Genomic DNA, 27025 nt, shown 5'->3' with positions numbered 1-27025 from the left:
TGGCAATGTGTGCATCAACCTCATTGCCAGTGTGGGAAGTACACTACCAAGGTAAGTGAACTTATCCACAGCATTCAAAACTTCTCCATTTGTTGCAACCGATGGTTCCATGTATAGATGGTGTGGTGGTGGCTGATTATTAAGCCAAAATTAGCACAGGCAGCAGAGAATTGATCTATGCTTTGTTGTATCTCAGCTTCAGAGGCTACATTGAGTGCATAATCATCTGCAAACAGAAAATCATGCACCAACACTCTCTCCACTTTGGTCTTGGCTTATAGCCTTTTCAAAATGAAGAACTTGCCATCCTCAGTACGGTACTTGACCTTGATACCATGTTCATCCTCTTTAAAGCATTTGACAACATGGCTGAAAACATCATGCTAAAAAGCATGACAGCAAGTGCACAGACCTATTTCACTTTATTGGTGACTGGGAAGGCACAAGAGCATTGTCCACTATGCAGATCTCAGGCAAACATGCCATCATGAAATTGACGTACAATACTGCTGAACTTCTCCGAGCAACCAGATTTTGACATAATCAGACCTTAAGTTGAAAGGAAATTATGGGTGGATAAAATTGTGGGAACAAAACATAGAGATAAAAAAAACACAAAGGCTATTTGGTTGAAGTGAAGGTGTTGAGAAGACTATACTAGAGAAAAATATATTGAAAACACAATATTTATAAAAGCCTGTATTTGTTTGTGACAATGCAAATATATGTATGTGTTGGGTGTAGGGTATATCAATATATGAGCAAGATGAAAGTTTTAGAGTTCCACGATTAACAGTAATATGCTTTCTTCTTCTAGCCATACTACACACACATACACACACACACACACACACACGCACACACACACATATTATCATGAGGGAAGGATCACTTCAGTTAATCAGTTGTTTGTTTTACTTCTTTTTATATGTGGCTGTTTCAAACAATATTTTAGATAAAATAGGAATGATAGAAAAAGAAAATTTCTGAAAAGCAAAGGGTGTATCAGTTCTGATGTTAGGGAATAAAGGTGAGGACCTAGAGAGGGACAAGTTATGAAACAGAACCCAATACTGAATAAGGAGATAAATGAGGTATTATGGGTAAGTAAATGACTGCAAGAATAATAAAAATACCCTAAGAGAGATGTGTTATTCGATATTGGGTAGCAGGCCATGTGATTTGGTAAAACTTGTGATTGTATGTAGAAACTAGTGACATACTAAACTTATTACATATGCCTCTGAAGGACTAAAGTAGAAGAATAAAGACTTCCATTCAATAAAAGGAAGAATTTCCTAAGAATTTAAATTGTCCAGCTTCAATGAGATGACCAATCTACAAATATTTAGCATGATGGTACTATGTTCCAGGCTTGGTGAACAGTGCTGGGGATATACATAGAGTGGATGGCCTATGAGCAAGGCACTTAATGGAGGAAAGAGGAAATATAAATACCAAGCGTATACTAATATGTATATTTCATACATATATACTATATATATATATATATATATAGGCATAGAAAGAGAATACATTTAAAGAAAATAGTTAAAATAAAGGAGTAGTGATATAATGGATTTTCAATTGTAGAAAGCATTAAGGAAAGGCAAGATGACCACTTGCAAAGACTACTGTAGAAGGGGTTTTGACAGTGTCTGAAGTGACACTTGGGTCAGATGACTTCTAAGATTCCCTACAACTTGAAGAGTCCATGATTCAATGGATCATGAATGAGAAGAAAATGCATATGTAACAGCAGAGTTGGGACTGATGTGGTAGTTATTAGCTCAAGAACTGTTTCTAAACTAATGTCAGCTTAGAAATTCTTCCACAGCTAAGATGATTACATTCTCTCCGCAGAAAAATACCATACTGGACATCATTAGAGAAACATAATAAAACTAAATCAACATCAATCACCAGTGGAAGAATAATATTAATTAGATAGAAAAACTACTTGAGATCTTTCTCTCACTCTCCGTATATATACATATAAATGTGTGTATGTATATAGGGACATATATGCTAGCTTTATTTACAGGACTATATTTTCTGAATTGCAGTCATAAGGAAAAAAAATATCATTATTAAGCTTCCTGGAATTCTTTTACTTTCTCATAATAAACCTAAACTCCTTCATCTTGGAAAATCTGTTTTTTTATTTGTTTGTTTGTTTGTTTTAGGATAGATTATTTACTAGCCTTCTGCAGAATAACTGATTCCAGGTCTGAGAACCTGATACTTTCTTTCTAAAAACATGATCAAGTCATTCCCAAAAGAATAATAGTATACTTTAGAGAGAATAAGGAATGTGTTCTATGCCTTCTTAAAAGGATGTCTGTTCAAAATGTCTATCTTCCTGGTGTGAAAAGTTTCAGAAATCTGTAATCTCATCAAAGGAAGCTAAGTGGCAGAGATCTTCTCAGCAGGATAGGGCTAATCAGAAAAGTTTCCTTCACTTCCTTTCTATTTGCTTAAGCCCAGGCATTATTTTCATGTGCACTAGCACACAAGATCCTGAAATTCCATTCACCGCTCTGGCCCTTAGTCAGCCTTTAGGGAAACCTTCCCATACCTGATAGGCTGATATAATACCAAAAGATTTTAATCCAGACACTTGGGTTCTAAACCTGCTTCTGATGTATAACCTTGAAAAAGTCATTAGCTTTCCAGAAGTTTTTTTCTTTATCTGTAAAATGAGGGAGCAGGAAGAGACAATCAATAAGCTCCCTTCCTATTCTGAATTTCTACCTTTCTCTTTTATATGTTAATATTCTTTCCAAAGAAGCGTATTTGACTAGAATTCTTTTTTGGTTCATCTTCAGAAAAATGGTTAGTTTGGTATTGTACAATCTTAACAAAGATTGACCTGAATTGCCTCTCAATATTTGTCCTTATTGAACAAACATAGCAACAGTTAATAAGAGGAAGTAGTCTCTGACTAAAGGAAATCTGTTGAAGAGACAAGATTCTGGGCATTGAAGAAATCCTTATGCCTTCATGATATTTCATCATATATGACTTCATTTATGAAATCACTGCCTCCACAGGAACATATAAATCCAGCCATATACTAGGTGGCACAATAGATAGAAAACTAGTCCTGGAATCAGAAAGAAGTGAGACTAAATCCAGCTAGTTGTGTGACCCTAAACAATTCACTTAACATCTGTCTATCTGTCTATCTGTTTCTTCAATTGTAAAATGGGAATAATAAAAATACTAGCAACTATATCCCAAGATTGTTGTAAGGATCAAATGAGATAATATTTATAAAGTGCTTACTGTAGTGCCTGACACACAATAGGCACTTAATAATTTTCCTTTCCTCTCTTCTTCTCTCATCTTGTCTCCTCTCCTCTCCTCTCCTCTCTTCTCTTTTCTTTTCCTTCCTGCCTTCCTACCTTCTGTAATTCTTTTCTATGTCCTTTTCTAAACCCTCCACAGAGAACTGATGCAACAATCTGAATGTGTTGCTCCAGTGTTTTTAATATTTGATATAAACTAACACTCAGGCTGTTCTATTGCTCATCATGTTCAACATGTAACTAGACTACCTCTTTTTCAATCATATTTCCTTAATGAAGTCTTTTATATCAGATCACATATATGTCTTCATTGATAATTTGGCAGTTCCCTTATGCCCACCATGCATTTTTTCCCGATATACTCTTTGATTCTTTGGCAATCATTGTGTTCCATGATTTACAATTTGGAGATACTAGTAATAAATGCACAAATGCCAAAATGGAATTTTGTGTTAAGAAGCAGTTTGAGATAATTGAAAGAGCTATATAATTTCCCCGAATTGCTTATCCTATTAATTTCAGAGTTCTGAACTTGGTACCTATCTAATATAAACAAATTGACTCCAAATGCATCTAGATGTGTTTTTCATCTACTTGAGTTTTCCTATGTGTCTTGATAGATGGCCTGATCTCTTTTTAAATGGACATAGAGCTTCATGAAAAGACCTCATAGTAATCTAAAGTTTTATATGATCAACAATATTTGTGAACAGGAGCATTATATAGCTTCACTATCTATAGATGATACCTCTTCCATAAGATTTGAGGTAGGATATGCTGAGTGGTAGTTGTTAATATCATTATCAAAAAGAGGAAAATTCCAAAACCGTGGGTAAGTTTATAGACATTATTATTACCAAAATAAGGTAACTGAGAAGAAACAAGATACTGTTGAGCCATATGTCTACTTCCCAATACCTATGAAAATCTTTCTGAAAATGATATATAGCAATATCAAGGAGATCACTGGTGAGCACAAGAGAAGGGAGACTTTTTTTGGAAAATGAAATAACAGAACATCAATGTCAAAGGAGATTCAAAGAAGAAAGGCATATGCTTACTATAGGTGATGTTTTTCAGTTGTGCCAGGAAATCTCTAAGACTAAGACCTATGTAAAATAGATAATAACTTAAGTAAATAAAGTAGTATGTAATTTTCTGAACTCAGAAGGAAAATGGATTATGATAAACCTAAGGAAGGAATGGATTGATGGATGGATGGATGGATAGATGGATGGAATATATGAAAAGCTTTTATTTTGAGAAATAAAATAGTTTCTCATTTGGATAAAGAAAATCCTTCTATTAAGATATCAAATTAGGGATAAATTCAGTAAATATATTTTCCTTGATTCATTTTTCCAAATGTGCCAATTATATACTTTTCCAAGAGAATTCTCTTGGGACAAAGCCAGGATGACTGAGAAAAGCCAACTCACCTGAGCTCTCCACAAAACTCCTCCAAATACCTTTAAATAATGCCATAAAACATCCCACAAAAGAATGAGATGAAATAATTTTCCAGTTAAACACAACTTAGAAGGTCAGCAGGAAAGATCTATTGTACCAGGGTGAGAGTAGAGCACACTCCAGCACAGGAGGCACCAGCATAACATCAGACCCAACAAGCCTTGAGAACCACTGAATCAGCAGTGGCACGAGTTGCTTCCCAAGGTCTCAACCCACAAATGGTAATAGATTAAGATAACTGCTCAGCCCTACATTACAGGATTATCTTTGCTGGCACTGGGGGAAGGACTCCATTGCTTTGCTCATATTTAGATATGGGTCACAGTTGTGTGTGTCAGTTCCAGGGTGAAGCATACCAGAGCTTGCAGTTAGTGAAACAGGGACCATCCTCACAGTTCCAGGGCAGAAAAGAAGTGCTTGTGGTTACTCACAGACCACAGCATAAGCAGGAGAGGAGTAAACACAGCTCTCTTTAGATTATATCACCTTAGAAGAAACTTACATTTTCCTAGAAGCATCTCTGAAAACAGCTGCACAAACCCCCTGAAGATTGGGAGTGCTCCCTCCATCTTGGAAGCAGAACCCCACTTTAATCAATAGTTAAAAGTCAAGTAAACATAGTACGTAGGCATAAAAATGAGAAACAACAGAAAAAATTCTGACCATAGAAAGTTGCTATGGTGACAAAGGGGATCAGAAGGAAACAAAACACTCAGAAGAAGATAACAAAGTCAAAGCTCCAACATCCAAAGCATCCAACAAAAATATGAATTGGTCTCAGTCTCAAAAATAAAAGAGCTCAAAAATTATTTTGAAAATCAAGTAAAAGAGGTAGAGGTAAAAATAGGAAGAGAAATGAGAATGATGTAAAAAAATCATGAAAGAAGTCCACAGCTTGGTAAAGAAGAAACAAAAAAAAATGAAAAAAATAACACTTTAAGAAACAGATTAGGACACATGGTAAAAGAGATACAAAAAACCAATGAGAACAATACATTTAAAAGGAGAACTGGTTAAATAGAAAAAGATGTACACAAATTAACTCAAGAAAAAAAAAACTCTTTAAAAAGTAGAATTGGCCAAATGGTAAAGGAGGTAAAAAAAAGTCATGAAGAAAATAACTCCCTAAAATTAGAATTGAGTAAATGGAAGCTAATGATGTTATAAGAAAATAATAAGCAATAAAACAAGCCCAAGAATGAAGAAATAATAGACAATGTGAAATATTTCATTGGAAAAACAACTAACCTGAAAAATAGATCCAGGTGAGATAATTTTTAAAGTATATGATTGCCTCAGATTTATGATGGAAAAAATGAGCTTGGATGTCATGTTTCAAGAAATTATCAAGGAAAAATGCCCTGTTATCTAGAACCAGAAGACAAAATAAAAATTGGAAGAATTCACATATTACTTCCTGAAAGAGATCCTCAAATAGAAACTCTCAAGAATATTGTAGCTCCCAGATCAAGGAGAAAATATTGCAGTCAGAAAGAAACAATTCAAGTATTGTGGAGCTACAGTCAAGATAGCAAGATTCAGCATTTCCTACATTAAAGGTTCAGAGGAGTTGAAATATAATATTCCAGAGGACAAAGGAGCTATGATCACAACCAAGAATCACCTACCCAGCAAAACTATGTATAATTTATCAAGCTAAAAAGCAGATATTCAATGAAACAGAGGACTTTCAAGCATTCTTCATGAAAAGACTAGAAGAAAATAGAAAATTTGACTTTCAAGTATAAGACTCCAGAAAAGCATAAAAAAAGTAAACAGGAAAGGGAAATCATAAGGTTCTTAATAAGGTTAAACTATTTACATTCCAGCATGAGAAGATGATACTTGTTACTATAAGAACTTCTCATTATTTGGACAGCTAGATGGAATATATATAGACAGAGGGCACAGGTGTGTGTTGAATATGAAGGCATGATATCTAAAAAAATAAAATTAAAAATGAGAAAGAGGGATGCACTGGGAGAAAGATGAAGAGAGAAATAAAGTGGGGTGAATTATCTCACATAAGAGATTCAAGAAAAAATTTTTACAGTGGCAGGGAAGATGGAGGAGGTGAGCAGTGGAGTGGTCTTTACTATCATCAGAATTGCCTTAAATCAGTAATAGCATTTACATGCAATTTGGTATAAAAATATACTTTATCCTATAGGAAAGTAGAAGGGCAAGGGAATAAGAGAAGGTGGTGGGTTGATAGAATGGAGGGAAGATTGGGGGAGGCAGAGTCAGAAACAAAACATTTTTTAAAAGTGACAGGGTAAAAGGAGAGAGAATAGAATAGAATTGGTGGGAATCAGATGGAGAGAAATAAATGTGGCAATCATAATTGTGAAAAAATTTGAAGCAGATTTCTCTGACAAAGTCCTCATTTCTAAAATGAAAACAGAGTCAAATTTATAAAACTAAAAGCTGTCCCTCAATTGACAAATGATCGCAAATATGAAAAGTTTTCAGAAGTAATCAAAGCTATCTATAGTCATATGAAAAAATGCTCTAAATCATTATTGATTGGAGAAATTCAAATTAAAGCAATTCTGAGGTATCTATTAGATTGCCTAATAGGACAGAAAGAAAAAAATTACCAATGTTGGAAAGGATGTGGGAAAAATGAGACATTAATGCACTGTTGTTGGAGTTGTGAACTGATTCAACTGTTATGTAGAGAAATTTGGAACTATGTCCAAAGGGTTATAAAGCCATGCATACATACCCTTTGACCTAGCAATACCACTGCTAGGTCTGTAATCCAAAAAGAGTTAAAAAAAGAAAGAAAAAAAAGACTTCTATGTACAAAAATATGTATAGCAGCTCTTTTCTGGTAGCAAAGAACTGGAAATTGAGGCACTCCCCCCATCATTTGGGAAATGGTTGAATAAACTGAGCTATGTGGTTGTGATGGAATAATAATGTGCTATAAGAAATGATGAGCAGGATGGTCTTCGAAAAACCTGGAAAGACTTACATGAGCTGATGCAAAGTGAAATGTATTGTGTACAAAGCAACAGTAATATTAAGATGATTATCTGTGAATGCCTTAGCTAGTCTCCGCAATACAGGGATCCAAGACAACTCAGAAGAACTTATGATGAAAAATGCTTTCTACGCCCAGAGAAAGTACTGATGGTATCTGAACACAGATTGAAACATAATTTTTAGTTTATTTTTCTTGAATTTTTTTGGTCTGTTTTCTTTTACAACATGACTAATATGGAAATATATTATGCATGACTGTACATGCATAACCTATACTGAATTGTTTGCCTTCTCAATGGGGGTGGGGAAAGGGTGAGGTAGGAAGGAAGAGAGTTTAGAACTCAAAGTTTTAAGAACCAATATTTAAAAACTGATTTTACATGTAACTGGGGCAAAATAAAATACTAAATAAGTTTTTTAAGAATTCTCTTATAAATCAAATAATATGCTTAAGATTCCCTGAGTGCTGTAAAATATATTATTAACACAGAAGGAAGAAGAACCATCTCTTCCTAGAGTAGAAATAATGCATGTTCATCTCTATAATCTGGTGATAATGATGATTATAGGATCATAGATTTAGAGCTTAAAGAAATCTTGGGGCCAATTTTCATTTCCTAAATGAGGATACTGAGGCCTAGAGATGCAAAGTGACTTGTTTTATAGGTCATGCAGGAAGTAAGTGGCCAAGATCTGAACCCCACTCTTCTAACCTCAATCCAACACTCTTTCTATTGTCCACTCTGATGTTTTAAACGTTCACATCTGTTATCTGTCTGATATGAAGAATAGTCCTGTAAAAGAACCAAGGAAGGAAGATACTATCCCCACTATACAGAGGAAGAAACAAAACTACAGAAAAAAATCAGTAATTTATCTATATTGATCTCAAGTTTACAAGTCACAGATGAACCCAGAACTAGAACCCAATTCTTTTGATTCTTTTTCTTATCCTTTTCCCACAACTGGTCTAAGTGTCAACCACCATAGCAGATGACACTTCCCCTTTTCCATAATAACATCTCTAGCATGTATGCCACTAAATAACCAGAGTGAATATAGCAATTTCTCTATTTTATCAAAAGAATTCCTGAAGTAAGTTTGAGGAAAACAGTCCTATAGAGGGTATTTCTACTCTTGCACAGAGGAAGATAAAGTATTAACTACCATTCCAAGCATAAGCCACAGAATTATGACAGGTTGCCTCCCACTGACTCACAAGTTGGAGAATCAAGGTCCATGCCTCTATGAGAGTCAGAATAAATCAGAGAACAGAACAAGCATTTATTAAGCACCTATTGTGTGACAAGCATTTGTGCTAAGCATTTTCTACATATCACCTCATTGATCCTCATAACAATCCTGGGAGGTAGATGTTGATCCCATAAAATGGTAGAAAGGAGTAAAAAATAAGCAAATGGTTCAGTTGAGTCTCTACTGTGGCTGGTTTTTTTCATTAATTTTTGATGACCGGATTTCTGTAGTGTTCTAGCTTCTTAGGAGATACAGACAGAGCTCTGAAGTTGGTATCAGGATGATCTGGGTTTGAATGCCACTTAATGTAATTATTAATTTTGTCACCCAGGGCAAGTCATTTTATCTGCAAGAAAATATTCACAGCACCAAGGGCAACTATGAATATTCTAGTATAGTTCTGAACCACAAAGTATAACAGACTCTCAATATAGAAGGCAGAAGAAAAACATTTATTCAGACACCAGAAAGCCAAATCTCGACACCAGAAAGCCAAATTCATCATAGTAATCCAGAAGTCAATACACTAACACTTCAGGGGACAAAACCATTTCCAAGCCTGCCCCCATCCCCTTCCAGGGCCTTCCCACAAGAAAACACTCACGAACCTTGCTGTGCCTGTGGCCCTGTGTCTTTTCTTCTTTGCCCAACCACTCTCTCTAGTTTCCTCTGGGTTCTTCTCTACGCCTCCTATTCCACCCTTTCATCAAACTCCTCCCACCACATGTGATTTAGTCTTCCATGTGATTTAAGGGAAAGATCTTCCCATTTAAATTACATCTGGCTCCAAGATCTTTTGTATTCATTATATAAGTTAGTGAGACAACTGGTATTAACAGAATTGTAACAGTGATAGCAGGAAATAAGCATATTAAACAATATCTTAGGCAATTAGTGTCAACAAAATTTTACATCAATATAACAGAGATCACATAAAATAATCACATAAAACAATATTTTAGGGTGGGCTTGAGCACAAGCATCCCATCATTCCCCCCTCAAATGAATGGGGCTTAAAATGGGGTGTAGTAGATCAGCATGTGTAATGTACACACGTTCTGGTGTGGCAAGGGCCATGTGAGCATCTACATGAAAAACTGACAAATCAGTAACTAAAGACATGTCCCATACATCTTCCCATAATTCTTTGCCCCTGACTTACTTGTCAATTTTTCCCAAATTCCCAAATTTCCCAAATTCCCAAAATTTCCCAATTTTGATTTTTCCACATGGGCATCCATGTAGCTAACCCATTAGCTACCACCCATGAATCAGTGAATATATGACACCATACTCCTTGTTCTGCTTTGATAGCTTGATGTCCTTCCATAAATTCAGCATATTGAGTACTTCCACCTATCCCAGTACTTTCAAAAGCCTCCCTAGTACACAGGTTATAGGCTACCACTTTCCAATGCCTTTTATGGCCCAAATATTTTGCTGTCCCATCAGTAAATCATGCATGTCTCTTTTGTTCTTCAGTTAATCCATCATATCCCTCATTCCATTTTACCAAGGAAGATAAAAAATGTTACTTTAATTCAGGGGGTGTATCATTTCCCTCAGAATCTATGTTTGCTATAGATTCATGTAAAGCAGAAACTCCACTTTGGCCTGTTTTAGATCTATTTTGAATATACCATTTCCATTTAATTATATTAGCCTTTTTCACATCCAGTTCTGTGAGAAGCTGAGGTACTCATTACCCAAGTCAAAATCAGGATTTCAGAACTTAATATTACCTCATGACTCAAAGTCAGTTTTTCAATCTCTACTGAAGCCCAATATGCAGCTAACATCTGCTTTTCAAAAGGGGTATTGAGTGCCAGATGAATTTCCAGGAAGTTTCCTAGATCAAAATCCTAAGGGTATATTTCAGCTTTGTTGTTTTTGCCACAAACTCCAGTTTGCATATTCATCCTATACAGTTCCTTGTAATTCCTCTGGGCCATAAATCTAGGGCCAGTTGTATAGAGGCCTTTGCATCTTCAAAAGGATTTATCTGCTCAAGTCCCCAATAAAATTCATATTTTTTCTGGTAATTTTATATAAGGGTTTCACAATTTGCCCTAGATGTGGTATGTGATGTTGCCAATATCCAAATAATCCTATAAACTTTGAGGCCTCTTTCTTATTGGTGGGGATAGGAAAATCCTGAATCTTTTGTCAAGCTTACAGGAGAACCTCTCTCAGCCTCTTATTCCACTGTATACCCCAAAATTTTACAGTTTGAGCTGACCCTTGAATCTTTACAGGGTTAATTTCCCACCCTTTGCTTTTCATGTGCTCAATTAAAAGGATGCAACTCTTCTTCACTTTTGCATTGTTTTCCTGTATCATAACATTATCTATGTAGTGTGTAAACAGTAGCTCTAATTCATTTAAATGTTCAGCCACAATCCTATGACAAATAGTGGGTCTGTGCAAATATCCTTGTGGCAAGCGTGTATAGTGTATTGTAAAGTATGTTGTTGGCTCTGGCAAGTGAAAGCAAATTGGTCCCTTTGTTTAGAATCTATTGGGATAGTAAAGAAAGCATTGGCTAAATCAGTAACTGCATGCCAAGTGCCATCATCTTTCTGGATCCTTTCTATTAAGGTAATGGTATCTGGATCAGCAGGATACAAGGGAGGAGTCACTGTCACTCTCCATGTCCCATCTGATCAGACAGAATTATTTCAGCAAGTTGTGGTAGGCTCTCCTACCTCAATATATTCCTTTATAATATTGGTAATTTCATCTTGCCCACCTGGCACCTGATACTGCTTTAAAGTAATTACTTAAGAAAGTTCAGGTAAAGAATACATGACTTTATAGGCCTTTGGACATAGTTCCAAATTACTCTCCAGAGTGGTTGAATCAGTTCACAACTCTACCAAGAGTACTTTAGTGTTCCAATTTTCCCACATCCTCTCCAACATTTGTCATTTGCCTTTTGCATCATGTTAGTCCATCTAATAGGAGTGAGTTGGTACTTCAGAACTGTTTTTAGCTTGCATTTATCTAAAAATAATAATTTAGAACATTTTTCATATGACTATAGATAGCTTTGATTTCATGACTTGAAAACTGCCTGTTAGTATCCTCTGACCATTTCTCAATTAGGAAATGACCTATATTCTTATAAATTTAGCTCAGTTTTCTATATATTTGATAAATGAGGCCTTTATCAGAGAAATGTAAAAAAAATCAGTTATTTTTTTTGCATATTTCCCTCTATCCTTTCTCCCCTTTATCCTTTTCTCTTTCCTTTCACCCAGCCTATTCTCAATCAGTGCTTTGATTCTGACCACCACCTCTCTCAAGCCATCCTCCCCCATTCTCTTATTCCTTTCTCATCCTCCTTTCCACTAGAGTAAGATAGATTTCTATGCACAATTGAGGGTGTATGTTATTCCTTCTTTGAGCCAAATCTGATGAGAGAAACATTCACGCATTGTCTGACACTCCTCACCACCACCCTCAAGTGCACCTTCTCCTCCACTATAAAAGCTCTTTAACATCTTTTTTATTTGAGTTAATTTACTGTTCTATATCTTTCTTCCCCCTTCTCCCAATGCATCCCTCTTTTTCAGCATTTATTTTATTTTTTTAGTTCCATCATAGTCATTTCCCTTTCTTATCCCTTAATTTTATATTGGTAGATACCATCCCATCATAGTCAACTCATGCCAATGCCCCCTGACTATGTATTTTTTCTTTTAAGTGTCATAATAATGATAAAATTCTTAAGAGCTATAAGTATTAACTTCCTATGAGCAAATTTCAACATTTTACCCTTATTGAATCCCTTATGATTTCTCTTTTCTTTTTATGCTTCTCTTGAATCTTTTATATGAAAGTCAAATTTTCAATTCTGTGCTGGACTTTTCCCCAAGAATGCTTGAAAATTCTTTATTTCATTAAATATCCATTATTTCCCCTGAGGGATTAAACTCAATTTCAGTGGGTAGGTGATTCTTATCTGTAATTCTTGCTCCTTTGCAGTCTGAAATGTTATGTTACAAGTCCTTTGCTCCTTTAAGATGAAATCACTAAATCTTGTTTTACCTTGATGGTGGCTCCACAATATTTGAATTGTTTTTTTCTGGCTCTTTATAATATTTTCTCCTTGACCTGAGAGTTCTGGAATTCGGCTGTAATATTCCTAAAGTTTTCATTTGGGAACCTTTTTGAGGAAGTGATTGGTGCATTCTTTCAATTTCTATTTTATCCACTGTTTCTAGAACATCAGGGAAGTTTTCCTTGATAATTGCCTGCAATGTAATGTCTAGCCACTTTTTAAAAAATCATGAGTTTGGGGCAGTCCAATAATTCTTAAGTTATCTCTCTTTGATCTATATTACAATTCATTTGCTTTTCCAATGAGATGTTGCATATTTTCTTCCATTTTTAAAATTATTTTTATTTTCTTTTATTGTTTCCTGATGTTTCATGAAGTCATTACCTTCCATTTGTTCAATTTTAATTTTTTTTTTTTACTTTTTGTCATTTTTTTTTTAAAATATTGGTTTATATTTAGGTTTCAACATGCATTTCCACAAGATTTTGAGTTCTAAATTTTCTCCCCATTTCTCCCCTTCTCCAACCCTGACATCATGTATTCTGATTACCCCTTCCCTCAATCTGCCCCCCTTTTATTACACCCCACCTTTCCCTTATCCCCATCTTCTCTATTTTGAAGGTTTTTAATGCAGAAGTCTTGACTTTTATGTCTTCCTCTAATGGTATGTTTTTTTTCTTCCTCATCCAAAAAGATGGAAGAAAATACTTGCTCACCAAGAAAGTAAATTTCTATAGTCTTATTTTTTCCCTTTTTTGGGCATTTTCCTAGCTAGTTACTTGACTTTTGAGTCCTTTGTCAAGTGGAGAATATACTTTAAGGATCTGTATGTTCTCAGTTCCTTCAAGGTGGCACAATCAAGGTAAATAAGTTTACTCCTCTCCTGGCCTGTACTTTGATCTGGGAGCAGTCATAAGTTTTTCCATGCAGGAACTATGAGTAGAATTCCCTCTCCACAACTGCCTCTAGCTTCACTGGCTGCCACTCAGGGCTGAGATTCAGATCAACTGCTTGATTACTTCAGGATCTTTAGGCCTAGAACTTCAAAGAGGGGCACTGCTGCAGTGATTTCCTCTGCACAGGAACTGGGGCTAAGGCTGGACCCTGCTCCCTTTTCACCTATCTTTGGTTTTACAGGTTGAGAAATCTGAGAAACACAGCTGCTGCCCATGATTCTGTACCCTGAAGCCTGCCCCAGTCCTGTCTGTGCCACACTGGGCTGCCAAGGCTGCACTGCACTCTGCTCCAAGCCTGGTGTGACAGACCTATCCTGTTGGCCTTCCAGGCTGCCTTGGACTGGAAATCTCTTTCATTCTGTCATTTTGTGGCTTCTGCTGCTCTCAAATTTGTTTAGAGTCATTTTTACAGGCATTTTATGGGCTATGGGGGAGAGCTACAGCAGGTCCATCCTTCCACTCTGTCACTTTGGCTCCGCTTCCATTTTAATTTTTAAGGAATTATTTTCTTCAGTGAGCTTTTGTATTTCCTTTTCCATTTGGCCAGTTTTACTTTTAAAGTTGTTCCTTCCTTCAGGGAATTTTTACATATTTTTCTGTTTCTCTTATTCTATTCTTTAAGGTATTATTTTCTTCAGTACTTTTTGTGCCTCTTTTATCAAACTGTTTACTTTTTTTATGAATGTTTTGCATCATTCTCATTCTTCTCCAATTTTTCTCTCTTTTATTTGATTGAGATTTTTTGAGGACCTCCTGAGTCTGTCAAAAATTCACATTTTTCTTTGATGCTTTGAATATAGCTGTTTTGACACTTTTGCCTCCTGAGTGTGTTTTGATCTTCCCTTTCACTTTAATAAACTTCTATAGTCAGATTCTTTTTCCTCTTTGCATATTTTCCAGTTTATTTTTTGACTTTTACCTTTATGTTAAAGTTGGATTCTGCTCTGAGGGAGGAAGGGGCATGGTCTCAAGCTTCAGGTTTTTTATACTGCTATTTTTAGAACTAGTTCTTAGGGTTTATGTGTTTTCAGTTCTTCTAAGGTGATATGAGTTAAGGAGAGATATGATCACTATTCTCCTGGCCTGTGCTGTGATCTATGAGTGACCCCAAGCACTCATTTTCATCTTGTAAGTGTGACCAGAGTCCCTGCTCCCCTGTGGCTTCATGTTCTAGTGTTTTAGTGCTTCTACTTGCCCTGGACTGTGACCCACAATCTTGTATGGGCAATAAACAGAGTCTTGCACCCAGTGACAGCAAAGGTTCTGTTATAATTTCCATATGAATCCCCCTTAGCCTCTGTGGACTGTGATCTATAAACTGTCACTTTTGATTCAGTCACTCCCAAGACCTGCTGCTAGCTTCCTAGTGGAGGCTTGTACTGGACTGTGATTCATCATCACTCCAGTTAGACAGGCCTTTCTTACCAACATTCTAAGTTGTCTTGGGCTAGAAAATTGTTTCACCCCATCCTTTTATTGATTCTGCCACTCCAGAATTCATTTTGAGGTGCTATTTTATAGTTGTTTGAAACGGAATTTGGGACAGCTCAGATGAGTCCCTGTCTTTACTCTCTCACCTTGACAATGTCAGCTGTTATTCAAGTAAAATTGCAAGAGTCCCTAGTGCTTCTTAATTTGTCATTCTATCTCAGAAGCCATCTCCTCCTCTGTTAACCAATTAACTTTCACTGCCTAAGTCCTATCTGACCAGGAAGTGAAATGGTTACACAAGAATATAGTGGAACTCAACTTGTTCCTTATTACAAAAGAAACATCAGATTGTACTTTTGTGAAATGAATTATCCTGCTATCTGACAACAATACTGCAACACAATAATCCAGTACAGACTAGATATTGTGTGGCTTAAAAGATCTTTTGATTTTCATTTTCCAAGTGCCACTTCAGAGATAGTTGAAGCCAAAATCATATCAAGAGAAATGTTTCTGCTTGAGTAAGAGCCCTATGGGGAAGGCCCACTTAATTACCATCTTTCAAGCCAGCACCAAGAGAATGTAACACTACCCCAGTCTCACAATAAATGTTAGCAGTATTCAAATGATAAAGTTTCCTTTTTCTTCTTTTTAATGCTCCATTGCTGGAAAAAAAAGAAAAGGTATTGTGTTATGTGTACATTTCCAAGCCATGAGTCTAAAGATATATTTAAATACAGCTATTTGTACATGCTGGAAAGCAGCTGTTCAGTTTCAAGTTGTAGGTTTGAGGCTGTTCTTGGGAAATTAACAGAGTGCCAAGCAATGAGAATCATGAACAGTTGAATTATCTCTTGGCAACTTCTCACACCACCTTCAGCAAACAGGGTACCCATGCGTGAAAGAAATAATGAGACATGGGGTTTTTGCATGTAGCAAGAAAGGGAGCTTTAATCTCTGGCGCCTCCCTAGTCATCTTCCCACCCCCTTCCACTTCACTTGAGAAATCCAGCAAGGTACAAGTTCAAACAATTTTTTTTTCTTAAGAAACACTTGTTCTCACCTTACGATGATATTTTTTTTTTTTGGTGAACAGCTTGCAGAGAGCCACTCTAAATTAAGTAAGGAACTTGGGTTAGTTAGAACTTGGCTTTCTGGTTTCTGATTAAATGTTTTTCTTCTACCTTAATCACTATCAGTACCTTTTCTGTGTTGGAAAAGGTCCTTGATTCTGCCTTCTGCAGTGGACCTAGACTAAGAAGACTTTTTACCAAATCATCAATGAAGGACAATCCTACTTTCTGCCTTAAATTGAAAAGGGTAGTTGGAGGGAAAAGAGTACATTCTATACCCTGAATGATTAAAGTGAGCATTTTTTTGAAGCAAAGAAAACATTTCATGCATATGATGAAGCATGAAAGAGTAGATGAAAGCCAGTCAGGAAGGCCTGGGTTCGACTTCATATATTGTCTGTGAATCCTCTGAGCCAGCCACTTAACTTAGTTCTCCTCAGTTCTAGGTAACTCCATAAGACAAAGTTACCTTTCAGAATCTCATTAGGTAAGAGAGTTTCTTTGATGGGAGTTACCTACAGAAATGAAACTATAGGTCAAGTTTTTAAAAAAGAAAATAAAAAGCACATATGCATACAAGCACATCATTGTTCTATTGGGTACTAACAAAACAGTCAACGTATGAACAGAGTCCTTTATTAACATAATACTATTCTAGGCAAAGTCCCATGCTTAAACCATGATAGCCTATAATTATAGAAACTCAAAAGTAACAAAGCACTAACAGAAATTCAAAAAGAAAAACAAAACATCTTATACTGGCATTCCCCAATATTCTATCATTAGCTAAGTCTTCTAATCAGAAAAGCAGCATTATTTTTCAAGGTTCTCTCTGTGTGTTATTCTGGTGGGTGGATAAATATTCTACAAGCAAATTTGACATCAAAAATATAGGTAGTGAAAAAAGATTTACTTCTTCCTTTTCTTTGAGGTTCTGGAGAGTCTTTAGGTAGTAAGTGTCAAAATCAAAATTAAATATTTTAGTAGTGGATGTTGTTAATTATTTGGTCAATGTCAGATCACACAAAAATATATGGTTTTAAAACTGATTAAATAGCTATACCACAGTTGTCCATTTGTCCTCTAGACTTTGAATGAGATATTTCACATGGACATAATTAAAACCAAATGAATTCAACTTAGTTCAGCATAATAATAACTTGAAAAAGTTGTGTTAAAAAAATGTTATGTTAAAAAAGAAAGTGTGGGATAGGTCTAGGCAGGGTAGCATAGTCCTGTTTGTCTAAATGCCCAGTTAAATCTTGATAGAGGCAGAAGAAGGAAGTCCTGAGGTTAATCCCTTTTTATTTTTGTAGATCTAACTCCCTTTGTCCATGATAGTGCAATATTAAACAGCATAGTTCTTAGAACATGAGCCAGGTATGCCAGTACACCCTGGGGTGACTATTAATATTGATGATCCCAGGAGGTCCTCCACTTCAGAGATTTCTCTCAGCTTATATCATGATGGTGTTTGGACAAAGTACTGAGTCAATCATACATACAACAAGTAGTAGCTTGTTAGATAACTGTGGTGGAGTATTTCTTCAGGAGTTGACACATCTAAGATTATGTAATGGTAATTTAAATGGGAAGATCTTTCTCATTCATTAATAGGCCCATGTGACTGCCTGGGTCACATAGAAGTTTGAATCACATGGAGCCTGTGGTGGGAGGAGTTTGCTGAATGGGTAGAGGTGGAGCAGAAAGTGAGTCAGATTATTCAGATCTGGGAAAGAGAAAGAAGGCAGCTGGCTATACATGAATGAAGGGCATTTTATTTGAGGGTGTTTGTTTGTGGGAAGGTCTGAGAATGTGTATTGACTTCTTGCTTAGTTTGATGGATTTGGCTTTCTGGTGTTGGAATATGGCTTTCTGGTATCTGAATAAATGTTTTTCTTCTGCCTTTTATATGGAAAGCCTGTTATACTTTGTGATTTGGAACTATGCTGGCATATTCATAGTGGCCACTGGTGCTCTGAATATTGCCTTGGTGGTATAGATTGCTAGCTACTAAATGAATAGCAGAGTCTTGAAACCATGGTTAAATATTTCAGACACTGTATGGATTTGGAATGAAATGTACCTGCCAATGGAGATAAATTTTGTACAATTAATCACACACTCATGATGGTTTAGCCTTCATTTAAGTGTCTCTTAAGCTGCCCATACTTTTCTTAAAAATCATTCTCAAATCTGAACTTTGATCACAAAGTTGTAGCAAGGATTTTAACAGACACTTCACTATACTTTTTGCTTAGAAGCTTATTGTTCAGTGAAGGAGAACAGATCCATATGGGGTCAGGGGAAGTCAGAGTACAGTACAGTTTCTGGCCTAACTCTACCACTCACATACAATTCCGCACAAGAGAAAAATCCATTTCCTGGACAGCTAGATCGAATGAGAGGAGAAATGAAAAAAAAAATACTTTTCATCCATCCCAAGACAAATTACTACTCTTCTTCTCCTCCACAGCCTATATATTTGTGCACCTCGAGGCCAAAGTACAAAGATTTCTGTCACTGCACATGCCAGCAATGAGAGATTTATGACCCTTTGTGCACTTTGTATACTTGGTCCCACAGAAAGAATGAGTATCCCAAAGAGTCTATACCAGCTGTGCAAAAGTCAAAATGAATTCCAGGTGTCTTCCTCAGTTTGGCCCATTACCAAGAAGACCAAGTCACTGTGAGTCAGAGTGAGAAAACATTGCAAAGCATTCAGCCTAAGTATATCCTGCTCCATCTGTTTTCCAGTAGTGCTATGAAATATTTTACTGATGTTGTCCTGTAATTGATTAGAATTTGGGTACAGTCACATTCTGCTCCCACTAAAGATAAATACATTGCCTGGTATGCCAACCCAACTATCATCATTTCCAACCAGATTCCTTAACCATATATTCAATGTAGCTAATGCCAAGAATCCACTTCATTCTTCAATGAAGGTAGTTTCATTGGGTGTCCCATTGAGCTAAGTTTACTTGTTTAACTGCCCAAAGATGGAGGTCCTCTGGAAATGATGGTGGGGGGAGAGAAACCAGAAAGAAAGGCATTTAATCAGCACTCTCTGCCTTTCATACTGGAGACCCAATGATAGTCATTAAAAAAAAAATAAAACAGGAGAAGATTTTGACTCACATAACCAGAAAAATAGGGTTTAATCACTTTTTCCCAAACTACTTCAACCTTTTGAAATGAACATTATGCACCAAATGCAGAATATTTATAGCTGAATACACAGAAGAAAGATGACAGAACACAACAGAATAGAATCCTTAGTACTGGAAACTCTAATTTTAAAAATGCTCACACGTCACTTCTTTCCCAACAGTCTCCATGCACCTGTAGCAGAGGAAGAAGCTAACTCCACCTGTTAGAAGAGATGCCCACTGTGTAGGCATGGGTTGAAGGTACTAAAACTCAGATGACGCATGGATAATCTCCTTGAAAATTGTTCAAAACATGAATCCAAGATGTGAAATTATAAATCTTTCACTCAGCCTTGTAGCCCTATCTCAGGAATCTACTCATCAATAAGGAAGAAAAGCAAGATAATTAAGATAATTGGAAAGCACCTAAGTTGAAGCACCTAAGATTTCAAAATTAAGGACCTCAGTAAGGGCACAAAGGAAAAGCAGATAAATCAATAAATACCAAGAATTCTAAAAATAAGTTGAAAGATAAACTCAAAAGGAGAAAAACATTCTCTTAAATATTATAATACATAGGAAAAGTAAATCATGCTTGATCTTTCAAGAGAACATAGAACAATAACAAACATTAAAAAATAGGAATAGATACAGACCATATTGTATCCTTTAAAACACAGAATATAAAATTCAAGTTTTGTAGTTTTTAGTCTTTTCAAGTCATGTCCAGCTCTTCCTGACCCCATTTATGATTTTCTTGGCAAAAACATTATAGTAGTTTGCCATTTCTTCTCCAGCTCATTTTACAGATGAGAAAACAAGCAAATAGGTTTAAGTGACTTGCCCAGGGTAACAAAGGTAATAAATGTCTGAGACCAGATTAGAACTCAGGAAGATGAGTCTTCTTGACTCCAAGCCTGGCACCAATAGGCCACCCAGTTGCCCTAAAACTCAATGAACAATTTTGGGAAAAAATAGGATTGAGAATATCTCTAAAGTATCTAAAGAAAGATTAAAAGACTTAGAATATTGAAGAGGAAGAAAATGTGATAGGAAAAATCAAGAGACAATATAAAAATATGAATTTAAACTAATCAAACCAGTAAACCTAGATGACAAGATGGACGGAGACAACTTAAAGATTATAGCTTTCCAAAAAAATTGTGGAAAATTAAAAAATACTTTGAGGTAGGAGCTATTTTTATTTTCTTTTTTCCAAATAAGTTAAGTGAGCCTGAGAGAATTTAAATTTGCTCATAGTCAGATGGCTAATCAATGTCTGAAGACGTATTTGAAATCAAGTCTTCCAATACTAGTCACTATATAAAATGATCTGCAATCTAGAAGCTACTGATCAGTGAAAAAAAATAAACATTCAGCAAGAGAAAGATATTTACATCATTACTTAAAAAAAGAAAAAGAAAATCACAAATGAGAAAAAATATTTAGCTTGTAATATCCCAAAAATAAAAATAAAAAACATAAGTATAACTTAAAAGAAGAGAAAGGAGTAAAATTTTATTATTCGGTGTTAAGAGGTTTTTTTTAAAAGAAATCTATCATCAAAAGATCACAAAAGAATAAATTTGCGTGGAATTTAAAGAAATATAAAAAGCAGAACGAAGAAGTAAAGTGCAACACTACATAAAAACTATATAAAGAAGCAGCAAAGAAAATTAATAAATATAAGAAGTTGGAGGAAATATATAAGGGAAAATTTTGTGCTAACAACTCAACTAAGAAAAAAGAAATGATAATAAAGAAAGAATTGAAGTAAACCCCCCAAATAAAAAAAAAATGGTGTGAAAATGAAAGAGGGGAATGTGGAGACAGTCTCTGAGAATAGATTATCATCAAAATAGTTTAAGTGAAGTTCATCATTAAATAAAATTACAGCATAAAAGAAGGGGATGAAAAAATTAAATGATATCATTTGGATAAAAGATACCAAATGGAAGAAAAGACAAAATGGATATCTCTATTTTAAATGGTTGTAGAATGAATAATACAATAAAAGGAAATAATTTATTCTGGTTTATAAAAAATTGCAGATTTATAAATTATGAATTTTATAAATTATAGATTAAAGATTTTTAGAGAAATAAAAACCAAACATCTGTTGTATATCAGAAAGCAAATCTGCACACAGATTAAGATTAAAAGTTTAACAAAATTGACTGTGAATCAAGTGGCTAAAGACAAAACAGAATTTGGAATCAAAATATCAAAGTAAAACAATTTAAATCCATCATATCAAAGAAGATAAGGAAACAAATTATGTCATTCTTCTTGGAACTTTAGGTATTGAATCAATATCATTTTATATGCATATATATAATTTATATATTTATATATATGTTTATAAGACATGAATATATGAAGAAAAATGTAACTGAATGTCAAATAATATAGAAATACAACAGTAGTTAGAGACTTTAATACTTTCTCAAAATTCGACAAATCTAACAGAAAGGCAAGCAAAAAAAGTATAGAACTGACTAAACTGTTGGAGAACTTAGACTTTAAAGACGTATTAATTGGAACATTACGGTATAAAAATATTTCTCAGAACTGAATATTTTACATACAATCACATAAATTATAAATACATATAAAAACAAAAATAAGAAGTACTTTACAAATGATGACATGATAAAAATACTAATTAATCAAAGGCATAATTGGAAGATGTAGGACTAAAAGAAAATTGAATAACAATGTCACATATACATATGCATATGCATTAACACATGCAAACACATATGTACATATATACATATATACACACACGTTTTATGTATATATATATATATCAGAAAATTTGGGAAAGATACTGGAATAGTCTGCCATTTCCTTTCCAATGAGGAAACTGAGGGGTTAAGTCACTTGGTTAGGATCATACAGCTAGTAAGAGTCTGAGGCCAGATTAAAATTTAGGGAGATGAATCTGACACTGGATCCAGCATACAATTTATTGCATTTGCACGATTGCTTTTCTGTAGTTTCATTTTCACTTTTATGTTATAATTCATACACATTCATGACTATGCAAAGTAGAAAAAAATGAACATAATATTGCAAGTTTGTGGAGCAGCTAATATCCTTTACTGATCTTGTTCATCCTATTGTTCCCTACTTGTCCACTGAATATTTTTATTGTCTCTAAAATGCCAGTTTTGTGTTTCAATTACATTCCCAAAACATAGTGCAAGTCCTTTGGGTCATAAACCCAAACCTGCAAAATTCAGTGATACAGCTTAGTGAGAAAATAAAGGTGTTGGAGAAGCTTCATGCTAGAATATCTGAAGCCTCTGCTGGCTCTGAATGTGGTGTTAATGAGTCAACAATTTGTTCCATCCACAAAAAAGAGGAAAGCATTCGCAAAAACTTTAATGATTCTCCTCCAGAAAGTTCTAACGTAACATCTCAATTGTAGGATGAAGGAACTGGAAAAAGTGGAAAAGAAGTTGCTTGTTGGAAACAAGATGGTGGAAGAATGAAAAAAAAATGTGGTCAGTATGGTAACTATCCACTTGAAAACCCAACAGATTCATAAGTAAAGAGCCAAACAAATGTTGAGCTTTTTGTAGCTAGGCAAGTATGGGTGGGTTGTTTTAAAGCATAGTATGCTTTTAAAAATATAAAACTTTCTGTGAAGCTGGTTCTACTGAAACTATATCTGCTGCCAAATTTCAAAACATATAGTGTATTTTATGGGTTACTTCATGGTACTGTGTTAGGAAAAGTGCATATTATCAGAATTAGCATTTTATTATAAAGAAATATAGGAAGAAAAGTGTATTTTCAACAACCTCTACTAAAGGATGATAGTTTTGGTAGTCAAAGGAACCTAATACCCTATATCTCATAAATTTAATGGATCAGTATTGACCCTTCTGACTTTACTATAGTTGTCTAGGAACACTACCCTTGCAAAAGTTGAGGATTAACTATATGTTTGTATATGTATGTATATATGCATACATATACATATGTAATTTATAATAATATGAAAGGCTACAAAATCTTTTCTAGGATACAGCTAAAGCATCTCATGAGAAAATAAACATGTGTAAACACTAATATATACATATATGCACATGTATTAATTGTACAGAATGAGAGGGAAGCACTGAGGTTTATTGAATAGGATGAGGGGATTACATGAACATACACACACACAAACACATACACATACACACACATAAATACATATCCCTAAGGAATTATATTTTTAAAATATGCAACTAGAGGATTAATGAAATGACTGTGTAAATTAAGTTTAAAAATTGATTTTTTAAATCCCAAATGAAAATAAAGGGAAAAAGCCTTGAAATTGGCAGAGAAAGTCAGCTAGTAAGCATATATTAAATGTCTATTATGTGAAAGGATTGTGTTAAGTACTGGGAATACAAAAACAGGCAAAAGATCTTCTCTCTAAGAACTCATAACATAATGAAGGCAAGAGGGAGAGGTAGGAGGAAGACAACTAGTCAAAATAAACAAAGCTATATAAATGACAAATGAAAAACAATATAGGTAAAGCTTGGAAGTGAGATTTTAGTTGGAACTTGAAACTGGGAGGTATAGATGAGAAAGAAGCACATTTCAGGCATGTGGGTAGCCAGAGAAAATCCAGAGAAGGGAAGGAGTTTCTGGTTTTGGGAACAGTAAGGGGTTAGTGTCATTGTATTGAAGAGTATAGGGTGAGGAATAAAACATAAGAAAAGTGAAAAGATGCAGGGAAGAGTGGTTGTAGATAATAATGAGCTTTGAATGCTAGGATTTTGTGATTAATTCTACATGTGATAGGAGTAATGGAAATTTATTGTGTGGGGTAGGAGGTTACATGAAAAAATGTGCTCTAAGAAAATTGTTGGTGGCTAAATGGATGGTGAATTTGAGTGGAAAACTGAGGCAAGAAGATCCACCAGTAGGCCATTGCAGTATTCCAAGTGTGAAGTGATGAGGGCCTATGCTACATAGCAGTATGTGATGGGAGAAAGTGGCATATCTGAGAGATACTGAAAAAATGGAAGATGCAGGCCTTGCCAATGGAATGGATATGGGGGCAGGAGGAGAGGAGATTGTGTGGAGTTAAAAATGACATATAGTGTGAAACTGGGAGACTGGTAAAATGGTTATGCCCTCAATAGTAACAAAAAAGTTTTGAAAGGGAAGATCTTAGACTGAATGATAATATGTTCAGTTTTGGGGTATGTTGATTTTAAAATGTTTATAGGACATACAGGTCAAGATGACTGAAAGGCACTTGGAGATAAAAGAATAGAGGTCAGAAGGGATATTAGGGCAGAAGATGTAGATCTAAGAATGATCAGCATATGGATGATAATTAAATCTATGGGAACTGATGAGATAATCAAGTGAAGTCGTATAGAGGGAGAAGGGAAGCAGCAGATCCAAGACAGAGATCTGTGGGATACCTATGGTTTGAAAATGTTACCTAATTAAAGATACAGCAAACAAAACTGAGAAATAGTCTGACTGGCAAGAGAAGAAGAGGATAATGTTCCCCCTCCCCCCCAAAAAAAGATAAAGTAGAGAATCAAGGAGTGTCAAAAATTTCAGTGAATTCCAGAAGAATAAAGACTGGGATAAAGACCATTAAATTTTGCAATTAAGAAATAATTGGCCCCTGTGGAAAGAGAGCAGTTTCAGTGGAATTACAGTGTCAGAAACTGGAGTGTAAGGGGTTAGGAAAAAGAGTGAAAGGAGAGATTTTGGAAGCCTTTTAGAAAAGTCTTTTCCAGAGATCTGAGAGGCACAGCAGCAGCTGGTGGCAGCGGGCTCCATTGGTGTAGGACCAAAAGTGGCCATGGAAAACTTGAGAAAGAAAATGCTGCTGTGCTCTCTTGCCTGAAGATTTTGGAAAACTTTCTTTCAAAACCAGATGTGGAGGAAGATCCAAACTGAATGAGTAGTACCAGCAGAGCATTCAATTGGAGGAAAGAGCTGAGCAGCTCTGTTCAAAATTTCACTTCATCCAAGTAGAATGGGAGAAGATACAGATGGAGTTGAGCCATAAGTGGGCTCAAATTGAACTTGAGAAGGCAGCAACAACCAATGCCAGGAATTATGAGAGAGAGGCTGACTGCAACCAGGCGCTCCTGACTCATATCAAACAGCTACAGGAGAGGAAGGTGGAAGCAGAGAATAACTTGAAGGAACAGAGTGAAATCAATAGGTCATGTAATCAGGATCTGGACATGGCAAACAAGAGGCTCCAGGAGAAAGAGAACAAGTTAGCTGAAGCTAATCAGACCATCATTGAGTTAAAGGGGAAAATTTCTGAGTTGCAATGGAATATAATGAACGAGGAGATGCAAGTGAAGAACTTGGAATACCAGAAGCAGGAGCTGATTGGGCAGTGAGATGTACAGCTCAAAAAATGGCAGGAAGCCAGCCAGAGAATCCTGGAGCTCCAAGAAAGACAGTGTCTTATAGCTGACAGTGAAAAAAAAATCAAAGAATTGGGGCAGAAGCTGTCTCTGCAGGAGCAGGATGCTGCTATTGTGAAGAACATGAAGTCAGAACTTGTACGTTTCCCCAAGATGGAGAGGGAAGTGAAGCAGCTAAGGGAGGAAAATGTTTACCTGACAGAAATGAAACAGAACAATGGCTTTTTGAAAGAAGAAGTAGAAGGACTTCAGAGAAAACTAGAACATCATGAGAAGATACAGGAAAATATGGTGGCCTTGGAATTGGAGAAGGAGAAACTACTAAAAAAACTGAAAAGCTGAGAGAGACTGGACCAAACCATGGGCTTAAATATCAGAGCAGCAGAAGCCACAGAACAACAGAGTGGAGGAGATTTCCAGCCCAGGGTGATGTAGAAGGCCAATGGGAAATGTCTGTTGCACCAGACACGGAACAGAGCCTACCCCACCCTTGGCCATGAGGCATAGCTCTGGGAGGAGGACAAAAGGTGGCCTCAGAGGCAGAATCTAGAGTAGCAGTAGCAGCAGTTCCCAGATTCCTCAACCCACAGGTGCCAAAGATGAGGAAGAACAATGCTTACCATCAGGCAAAGACATAAAAGTCAAAGCTTCTGTATCCCAAACATCCAAAATAAATATTCAATGGGCTCAGGCTCAAAAAGGATTTTGAAAATCAAGTAAGAGAGGTAGAGGAAAAATTGGGAAGAGAAATGAGAGAGATGCAAGAAAAGCATGAAAAGCAGGTCAACACCTTGCTAAAGGAGACCCAAAAAAATTCTGAAGAAAATAACACCTTGAAAAATAGGCTAACTCAATTGACAAAAGAGGTCCAAAAAGCCAATGAGGAGAAGAATGCTTTCAAAAGC

The 27025-nt window shown here is 35.7% G+C and overlaps 1 pseudogene; it reads left to right on the top strand.

Moving 5' to 3' along the window:
• Positions 1-5: 5 nt before the first annotated feature.
• LOC140505291 (mitotic spindle assembly checkpoint protein MAD1 pseudogene) lies at positions 6-26555 on the top strand (annotated as a pseudogene).
• Positions 26556-27025: the final 470 nt, after the last annotated feature.

Source organism: Notamacropus eugenii, chromosome 1 (assembly GCF_028372415.1).
Source record: "Notamacropus eugenii isolate mMacEug1 chromosome 1, mMacEug1.pri_v2, whole genome shotgun sequence".
NCBI classification, from domain to species: domain Eukaryota; kingdom Metazoa; phylum Chordata; class Mammalia; order Diprotodontia; family Macropodidae; genus Notamacropus; species Notamacropus eugenii.
Note: the sequence above shows the minus strand (reverse complement) of the source record. Positions and strands in the feature narration are given on the sequence as shown.